The following is an 11,012-nucleotide window of genomic DNA, read 5'->3' as shown; positions in this document are numbered from 1 at the left end:
CCACTTTCAGTACTTCCTCCATCAGTATCCCAGTCCCATACATCAGATGATAATAACATGGCATGTAGTAAATAATAGCAGTCAAACATGCATTCAAGTCAACCTTAACCCTAGGGGTATATCAGTAATTTTACTCCTAGGGGTAAATCTGTAAATTGTCCACTTATAAAGGTATTTCAGTCATTTTATCAGTTTTAATGGTTTTCATGCATATTCCCACCTTTCATGTACTAACAGAAACACTTATCGTGGGTTCTTACCGAATTGGGCCCGTTGGCCCACTATCCCAATTTTGGCCAATAAAGGCCAAAAATATCGAAGGCACAGAAATCATGCACTCTGCAGTCTAAACATTGTAGTTTACCAAAAACGTTAATCAATTTACCTCACGAGTATTCGCACACTCGCAAGTCCACAAAATACCAATTTTTCGGCATTTCGGCTTTTCGGCTTTTGCCGATCTAGACTATGAAAGGGTGTCAGTTACACACCTGTTTGGATGATATGCTGACAAGATCCACACACGAACTGCCTATAATTGGATTACTAGCACGTTAATCTAACTATTAAAACGAACTACATATTAACCCCCTTACCATATTCGGCCAAAAACACCTTAGGCACTAGCGATCCTACCATTGTCGAAATTAGCGACTAGGTTTAGATCCAGTCGTTCCACTTGTCCAAGCCTTCGATCAGCAGCCTCTAGATCAAACTATTACCAAAATAAAACAATTATAACAATCCTTAGAGCTACAAGCCCAAATCGACAGCCTCCGTAACCTTTAGGGGGGTTTCGGCTTTTTCTAAAACCTGAAATAAAGATTAAGTTCAAAAACTTACCACCGGTTCCTTCGGTCAATGATTCCAATTAACTCCTACTCAATTCTGATGCAGATCTAACCCGTCAAATGATAACAAAAGTCGAGCCCTTAGAGATCTTAGAATTCGGCTATGTCCCTAAGGCTATGCGTTTTTGGCTTTTTGCAACAGTGAAGAAAAGGTGAGGGTTTTGTAGTGGCTTTGTCGATAGAGGTTTGGGGTTCAGAAAAAAAAGAATTGATCAATAAGGATGAAGAAATATTAGTAGGTTTTGCTAGGAGAATTCGGCACAAACAATATGAACCTTCGGGATTTTAGCTTTTGTGATATTCGGCTATAAGGCTTAGAAATAATAGTAAGGAAGTGGTGTAGGGAAGAGTGGTAGAAGGATTTGGATATGGAGAAAAGAAGAGGAGAAGGTAGATGGAGAGAAAAAGAAAAGAAAGGAGGAGGAGGAAAGATAGTCAGAAAAATGACACACTTACCCCTAAATACCGAATTTATACTTGGCATTTAACCTAGCCGAAATTTGCCCCCTAAGCAAACCCTTGGCCAGCCAACTCTTGCTCCCCAAGAGTCCACCATTCGGCCAATACTGCTCTTCCTAATTAGCTCCTAAATCCTCTCCCTTATCCCCTCCTTACTCAATCCCTTGAGCAATTTAAACTCCTCCTGACAGTCTTTCACTTGAGTTCCATTACTTACCCTTTCCAACCATAAAAATAATTCCCTTAATATGCTTTCGTTGTAACTTGAACCTTGGTTCTCCCTAGCATCCACACGCCACCTTTATAGCCTCCCCAGTTGCGTCACATGCCACTTTGCCACCTGCTTCCTTGTGTTTAATTTTTCCCAATTAATACTTAAAAGCCCAATTAACCAGAACCCCTTCTTCCTATGGAATCAAAACTAATTAAAATTACCGGGTTTTAACTTAAGCTTGGTCCTTCTAGAGGCCCACTAACCTGTTTAAATCTACACCAAGTAGACAGAACACCAAAAATTTAAAATTTGCCAACATCAATAGAATTCCCAAAAATTGGGGCGTTACACTAAATTAATATAAATTAAACTTATTAAATCAAATATTCAACCAAATTCATCCAAAAACACACAAATGGGTAAATTACACTTTTACCCTGATATTTTACATTGTTCACAATTTAGTCCCTATTGCATAAAATACAAAATATGCAAAATCTTACAACAAAATAGTTATGTCGAATTTTCCTTATACTCATACTTGTCCATATATTTCATTTATTTTACATTTTACAATTTAGCCCTAATTACTCAAATTCATCAAAAATTCCAATACAAAACATATTAGTCCAAAACTTATATTTCATAATTCATTATCAAACATCATAAAACACAAATATTCATCAATGGTATAATTTAAAATATTCATCAAAATTAGAAATTCTAGCATGGGTCGATAGTATTCGAAGCAACGATCTCAAAAACGTAAAAATTAAAAAAATCGAGCTAGTTACATAACTTGATTGAGCTTTACTAATGAGCAAACCCTAACTTGTTTCTTTCTTTTCTTATTTTGTTAATTCGGCAAAAATAAAGATGTATGAAAGCTTATTTTATTTATGATATATATATTATAACATATAAATTAACAAATTATTTAATTTACCTAATTAACCTTTAAAATAAAATATGAAACAATGATAATGGTTTTCTACAACCGTCCACACTTAATATTTTTGGTCTAATTGCAACTTAAATGCCTTCACTTAAAAAGACAACAATAATTTGACCCTTTTTCAATTGACTATCAAATTTTCATTTTATGCGATTAAGTCCTTTTATTTAATCGGGCACCCAAACGACAAAATTAATTCACAAAAATTTAACACATATAAATTCACACATAATAAACATAGAAAATAATTTTAAATGTTTTTCTGACTCGGATTCGTGGTCCCGAGACTACTGTTTCGATTAGGGTCTAAATCAGACTGTTATAGATTTTCAACATAGTTGAGCTCCTTTTCCACTATTTAATCCTCCAAATCGGATACTGCAGAACAATCATCAATTGTGTCAGGAAATCGCATAGACTTAAAAATGTTAAATGTTACCTGATCACCCTGAACACGCATAGTATGCTCGCCCTTCTGCACATCAATAAGGGTCTTTCCGGTTGCTAAGAACGGTCTTCATAGGATAATCGACACTTCTTTGTCAGATTCAAATTCTAGGATAACAAAATCAGTAGGGAAAATAAATTTATCTGCTCGTACCTATTCATCCTCGATTTTTCCTTCTAGATGTGCTAAAGATCGATTTGCTAGTTGAAGTGTAATCGTAGTAGGTCTAACTTCACCTATCCCCAACTTTCTAAATATTGGCATAGGCATCAAGTTTATACTTGCACCCAAGTTACATAGTGCCTTACCATAATACATTGCTCCAGTGTTACAAGGTATGGTAAAACATCTAGGATCTTTCAAGTTTGGGGGTAGTTTGTCTTGAAGATATGCGCTGCATTCCTTCGTCAAAGCTACCATCTCAAATTCTCCAAGTCTTCATTTATTGGACAGGATATCATTCATGAATTTGACGTAGTTTGGCATTTGTTCAAGTGCCTCAACCAACAGGATGTTGATGTGAAAATGCTTGAGTATGTCTAGGAATTTCTTGAATTGAATTTCCTGCTTCTGCTTCTTAAGTCTTTGAGGGTAGGATGGTGAATGTTTCTTTACTAGAGCTGGTTGATTCATTTTCTGCTGCAATTCTGCATCTAACAGAGTTGTTAGTTGATCAGAATTAGCTGGTTCTAGAATTACCTCATCGGGTTCTACAGATTCTGGTTTTGTGAAACTGGAATTTTAACACTCGGTTGAACTTCCTCTGAGTCTTCAGCATCATCTAGCTCTTTTGCAGCTTCGATAGTGTTGGGCTCTACTGTCTTTCCGCTCCTCAATGTTAACGCTTGCAATATTCCTTCCCCAAGTTTCTTGGATTCTCTGTATCACTAGGTAAAGCACCTTGTGGTCGGTTCCTAAGTTCAGTTGCAAGCTGGCCTATTTGGTTTTCTAGATTCTTCATTGTAGCTGCTTAGCTTTAAATTAAGGCATCATTCTTTTCCATGTGTGCCTTCAGCAGATTCTCCAAGCTATTGGATGGTTCAGCTTGAATTGGGTTCTGAACTTGTTGGGAGAAACTAGGTGGCTGAGTCAGTCTAGATTGGGCGTAGTTTTTACTGGTTCCAGCTTACTCCAGGAAAAATTCGGGTGGTTTTGCCATGATGGGTTATAAAAGTTGGATTGCAGTCCTTGCCTTCCTCGATTTTGGTTTTGGTTACCCATGTAATATACGGATTCAGGGTTCAATGGACATTCTTCAAACAAATGTCCTTCCCCATAATAAACACAAGCTATACTCTCAAATTGGTGAGATGGTTGGGCTACAAAACTGTTAGACCTATTAGTGGTAAGATTCTTAAGCATTGAGGAAATTGAAGACACTTGAGACACAAGTGAAGTGAGAGCGTCCACTTTATGTATTCCAGCTACTCGTCTTCCTGACGCGACTCGATTGGTTGGCTATTGATAATTGTTACTGGCGATCCTCTCGATGATTTCGTAAGCCTTATTATAAGACTTAGAAAGGAGAGCACCGTTAGCAAAAGCGTCCAGTACCATCCTCATGTGAGCATTTAGACCATTATAAAATGTCTCAAGTTGGATACAATGGGGATTCTGTGATGAGGGTATTTCCGTAATAGTTCTTTGTATCATTCCTATGCCTCATACAAGGACCCATCATCCATTTGTTGGAAGGCAGTGATCTCGTTCCTCAACTTAGCATTCTTGCTAGGCGGGAAATACTTCATGAGAAATCTTTCGGCTAACTCTTGCCATGTAGAAATTGAGTTTTGTGGCAATGAATTCAACCAGGCTCGAGCTCTGTCCCTTAGTGAGTACAGGAACAGCTTCAATCATAATGCATCTTCGGGTACTCCAGCTAATTTGAAAGATTCGTTCACCTCCATAAATAGTCTTAGGTGAAGATGAGGATCTTCAGTAGGCATTCCACTGAATTGGCCCACAGTCTGAAGCATCTGGAACATGACTGGCTTCAGCTCAAATTGTTGTGCCTCAATTTCGGGTCTCCTAATGCTCGGATTAAGATCATTAAATACTGGCACAACATATTGTCTTAAGGCTTTATCCCTATCATCACCAATAAGGATAGGATTTTGAGCAAGGTTTGCTCCATTTCCTTGGATCAGATTTCCAAAGTTCATTTCTTTGATCTTTCTCTGGTTCGCTTGTCTTCTTCGCTGTCGAAAGGTTATTTCTATCTCAGGGTCTACAGGGAGTAAGTCAATAATCTGGTCAATATTCATAAACACCTAAAATTATCAGAGAAAAATTAATTAAGTTAAAAATTAAACAGAAAAATAAACCAAAATGTAAAACTAGAAAATTAACAAATAATGGCTTTTTAAAACAATCCCCGGCAATGGTGCCAAAAACTTGGAACAACGGAAAAATGTGCAAGTGTACACAATCGCAACAAGTAATAAAGTGACAAGTAATGTCGAGTTATTGTACCCACAGGGACAGTAAAAAGAATTATTTATGAAATTAATTGTAAAACACTTTGGTGAAGTAAAAATAATTTGGTTTTAAAAGATGGTCAAAAACTATTTAAAAGCTAAGGAAATAATTAAAATAAAACAAAGGAGTTCTAATGCACGATTTCAAATAAGATTTAATCAAGGTAACATACTTGTGTTGGATTAATTATATTCCTTTAACTTAGAATAATTAAAATCATGTTTACATTGTTACGAATAAATTCACGGCAACTCAGTAATTGGATAACTTCTGAACATACTCACATACAAAAATCCATTCATCTCTTGACATATCCCTATGTCAATTCAATCGACTAAACAGATTCTAATAAGCAAACATGTTATTGCACATACATACTTATTAAATTCAACTAATCTCTTGCATATCCCTATGTCAATTCAAACGATTAATTAAATCTAATAAGCATAAAGAAGACTATGTGAGGTAACAAGGCATCCCTACCTTGAAACAGTTTAATCACAATCATCATGCAAGTTATGCAAGGCAATAATATCGCCAGATACATTGCTAATTTAACCTTCAGCTACCTTAGAAGAATAAACATGCACTGATTAAGTATTGTGTCAATTAATTATAATTTCAATATGTTTAAATAATTAATTCATTATTTATTTAACAATTATATTGCAAAAATAACTTAGGCATGATTTTACTTAACCAAGCAATTTACTGAGGCCTATAACAGCATAAACATCATTTGAACAATTCAAGTAGGCAGAATATAATCAACCCAACACAAGCTTAATTTTAAGCTAAATTGATTAAAATAAACATTTCAATAGAATAAATATTCATAAACATGTTCATCAAAACAACAACAAAAATTAAAGAGATAGGGAACAAGAAACAAATCTGGTGTTTCTCCGTGGCTTGATTAGTTGCTCCATTCTTCGCTCTTCGTTGCCCTCGGCTATCAAGGTGACTTATGAACACCTAATTGCTGCTCCAAAATGGCTGATGAAAGCCTCTTTCCCAAGAGAAGAAATCGACACTTGAACAATAAGGGAAATGGGATGGAAAAAGTGGGAGAAAAGTGAGAGAGGAGAAGAGAGAATGAGAGAATGTTGTGGAATGAGGGATGGTTTGAATGATCAGCAAGGGATTGCTTTTATAGCTGATTGTGGCTGCTAAAAATAGAAAATTCCAGCAGCCAAAGAGGCCCCCTATGGCTGGCCATCTACTTGGCAAGAGTTGAGACTTTCAACTTTGCTAAAAATGGCCTGGAATTAATCTACAAAGCCACAATTAAAGGTGGGGTTTGAATGCAAATTAGAAGTCTTTCGAGGACCTTTCTGCAAGCATATTTAATCATCTAAAATGTTTATTTGGGTCAGCATATGGACGGTTCTGGGCTGCCCAATTAGTGGCTGGGTCGGTTCAATCAATATGGTTTGAGCAGTGCAGTTCAACTGGACCCTTTCTCCATAATTAATTAAAAATAATTTATTTAACCCAAATTAAATGGGGAATAAATTAAAATTAATTAAATTATGAATTAATACACATTTTCTGGATCGTCTTAGGCTGGAAATTCATGTGCCTCGATACTTCAAATTGCTTCTCAGTTTTGTGCTTTTAGCAGTGTCAGCCGAGCCAATTTTCGCCCTTCGCGCGAATCTGTCGAAAATAGTCAAAATTAATCAAAATTGAGTATAAAATTAACTAAATTCACCATGTTCATATTTTTAACACAATTTAATCATTTTATAATATTTAATTATTTTTCGATAAGAATTTAACCAGATTTGCATGAATTTAAGTAAGAATGGGTATGAAAAAGTCTATAATTTTTTGTGTTTCAAATGTTACATATGGGTCAAATTTCATACATGAACCCTAGCTCAAAATATAACTAGAAATGGGTAGATCATGCTTCAAAGACTTCAAAAATACAAAGAACATTAAAAATGGGGCTAGGGAGCACTTACAATCAAGCTTGGAAATGTTGAACAAAACCCTAGCTATGGCTATTGAGAAATTCGGCTAGCACTTGGAGAAGATGAGCACATTTATGCTTTGATTTTCCCTTTTTATTCTTTTAATTACCAAATGACCAAAATGCCCTTAGGGTCTTTCTTTTAAAATTTTTCCATGCATGCCCATTTTTGTCCAAAATTATATAAATTGGTCAAATTACTAATTAGGACCTCCTAATTTATAATCTAAAGCAATTTCATGATAAAAGCTTCTAGAATGCAAGTTTTGTATCTTATTCAATTTGGTCCCTAAAATTCAATTAGACATTTTATGCATAGAATTTCTTCATGAAACTTTCACATAAGCATGCATTCATATCATAGACCTCATAAGAATCATATAATAACTATTTCTATATCAGATTTGTGGTCTCAAAACCACTATTCAGTTCTTACGAGCATCCTAATCGGTAGTGATCATGTATGTGTTGCGCATTACCGCAGCTCTGTGTGAGCGTCCTGTTACATGGTTTGATCAGTTGTGATCCAGTGTATAATGCGGATATAAACACAACTCTACATGAGCATCCTGATATAAGCTCTTATGGGCTTCTGGACGTCTCGCTTGAACTTCCTGTTACCTTATCCGGTGCTCTTTGATATTAACTCTTCAGAGTTATTTGATAAGCTCTATGAGCTCCCTGAATAAAATTCTTATGAGTTTTCTGTTTAGCCTGGATAAATGTCCTATTACATGGCTCATCTGAGCATCCTGATATGTGGCTCAAGAGTGTGCTCTCTGATTAAGTGCCCTAATGGCTACCCCTGATTTTGAATTGATGGTTTACAGTTTTGTACACCTTGTGTGTACTACCCGAGTATCCATCTATATTTTAATAATTCATTGGAAAAAAACTTCTGATATGAGAATTTATGAGATTAAAAGAGTTATTTCCAAAATACTTCTGAAATACCTGAAAAAAGTGCAGCATGATGAGCTCATCCATGCTTACTTAATGTACATGTGAATTATGTGGCTAACTTGTTTATTTGTATATATGTGATTAGGAAAATTTGCTAATTTGTTGGAAAGCGTGTTATTGTTATGCTTATTTAAATGAATATGATTGGTAAGTTTACTTTCCATTATACAAACTTACTAAGCATTGAATGCTTACTAGGTTTTATTTTCTTTGTTTTATAGTGTTTTAGAAGCTCGTTAAGGTTGGAGAATGGTCGAAGAATCATCACACTATCCTCCAGCTTGTTTTGGTATAAAAAATAATCTTATTTTGATATAATGACATGTATAGGTTGACTTGGCCTGTGTTGGCATGTAAATAGTTGTTTGTAAGTTAGCCATTGGAATGGCTAAAAATTGATTATTTTGGCATGTTATTATAAGGATATATATCATGTTTAGCTTATATGTATGTGGTTTGGTTAAATTGAATTAGAGTAAAATATAAATCATTACAAGAAGGTAAGTTTGATCATGTGAATATGTGTTACTATTTCATACATGTTAATGATGTTTGTTTGATTTATATGACTTGAATTGGTTGGCAGATGTATGCAAATGTTATTGTAGGTTGAAAGTTAAATTTGGGTGAGAGATAAGGTTAAGAAATGACCTTATTTTGTCCATACAGGTAGACACACGGGCGTATGTCTTGACCGTGTGTGACACATGGCTTGGCACATGGGCATGTGGTTTGGCCGTGTGTCCCCTGCATCTTAAAATTGAGAAATAAAATGCTCAGAATTGGGCACACGGGTGTGTGTCTCAGCCATGTATGCTACACTGTAATACCCTATACCCATAACCCACGTCAGGGTTGAGTACAAGGCATTACCCAACTTGATCTCATGCATATAACCCAACTCAAATTACCGAGACTCGGTCCAAATTAAAACTTTTTCAATTTATACTTTAGTCTTCCTATTATGTGCCTACGAACCTCAAATAGACCGTTGAAAACCATTCGAAACCATTTCGGGTCCTTAAGCCAACCTTAGGAAATTTGCCTTCAGAATAGGGCACACGCCCGTGTGGAAGAGTAACACGGCCGTGTGACCATTTCAACATGGTCGAGCTAATGGTCCGTGTGGCTCACACGGCCTAAGCACCCTGGGACACACCCATGACCCATACCCGTGTAGAATTAAATTCTAATTCACACCTACAGGGGTTTTCACACGGCCAGACACACGTCCGTGTCAATGGCCCGTGTCCCTCACACGGCCACGACACACCCGTGTCCTAGGCTGTGTACAAAAATATGGACATTCTATTTCTGATGTTAGCATGCTCAAGATGTCACACAACCAAGGCACACGCCAATGTACCGGGCTGTGTCCTCCACACAGTTGAGACACACGGCCGTGTCTCTGCTTGTGTGTTTATTACCTTGCATACTGACTTGAAATTTTTACGTGCAGGAGACACATGACCGGACAACACGCCCATATGGTAGGCCGTGTGTCACATACGGCCTAGACACACCCCCGTGTGTCTACCCATGTAGACAAGATAAGGCTATTTACCAAGCCTTATTCCCACCTTTACATACCTAGTTCCATGCAAATACCAACCAATACAAAAACAAGCATAAACCAAATCAGTCACAATGGACATTCATCCAATTATAAAAATGCCTCTTTAATAAAACTCAAAATGAATATTAGCCATTAAACAAGGCTTAATACAAAATGAAGGGTATCCAACCCAAGCCAAGACATTTGGCCAATTCTCAAAGACACAAAATAATAAAGTCTAAGTCCTATACATGTCATATTCAAAAATATAAATCCAACTATACCGAATGCTTTGGTTGATAGTGTGATCGATATCTCTGACTTCTGGAATCCTTGAGCTAATTAGGTGGCACTCTAAGGAAATGGAAAGGAAAGGGAGTAAGCATAAGAGCTTAGTAAGTTGCATATAAGTAAGTATACAACAACAATATACCAACAACTAGCATGCTCATAATACCAAGGTAGACATAAGTATAACTTGCTCATTACTGTCCATACAAATCTTAAGTTATATATATAAAAAGCTCATATCTCAAATGTACCAATTAGGTACCTGTACAATTCACAACATAGTTATACTTTCCTCATTAGCTTAAGAACATAACGTTCACTGTTGAACCATTTGGAACACTATCGGATATTCATTAAGCCTCAAACATAGGTAAAGTGCCGATGCCATGTCCTAGACATGGTCTTACACTGGCTCACATCTCAAGTCGATGCCATGTCCCAAACATGGTCTTACACTGACTATCATCTTGTAGCCGATGCATGTCCCATACATGTCTTACACACATGACTTACACTGGCTTATGTCTCGAGGCCGATGCATGTCCTAGACATGTCTTACACTAGCTCTCGTCTCAATGCCGATGCCATGTCCCAGACATGGTCTTACACTGGCTGTCATAATATGGCTGATGCATGTCCCAGAGATGTCTTACACTAGCTCACACACAAATGACCCAAACGTCATGGCATGGATATCCGATTTACTTCCTAAGGTTACAATGGAATTTCCCACTATCTCAATTATCATTATACATTCTCAATTTCACAACCAAGCAATTCATGCTATATTAGCTCAATACAATTCAATACATACATTAAC

The 11,012-nt window shown here is 36.5% G+C and overlaps 1 non-coding gene across 1 annotated transcript; it reads left to right on the top strand.

The window, feature by feature from the left end:
* Positions 1 to 4,538: 4,538 nt before the first annotated feature.
* On the top strand, positions 4,539 to 4,645 carry LOC121205206 (small nucleolar RNA R71). Its single transcript, XR_005900291.1, has one exon. It is a non-coding gene; the product is annotated as a small nucleolar RNA R71 (small nucleolar RNA).
* The last annotated feature ends 6,367 nt before the right edge of the window (positions 4,646 to 11,012 follow it).

Source organism: Gossypium hirsutum, chromosome A08 (genome assembly GCF_007990345.1).
Source record: "Gossypium hirsutum isolate 1008001.06 chromosome A08, Gossypium_hirsutum_v2.1, whole genome shotgun sequence".
Taxonomy (NCBI): Eukaryota; Viridiplantae; Streptophyta; class Magnoliopsida; order Malvales; family Malvaceae; genus Gossypium; species Gossypium hirsutum.
The sequence above is the reverse complement of the archived record's forward strand: the minus strand, read 5'-3'. Positions and strand labels throughout refer to the sequence as shown.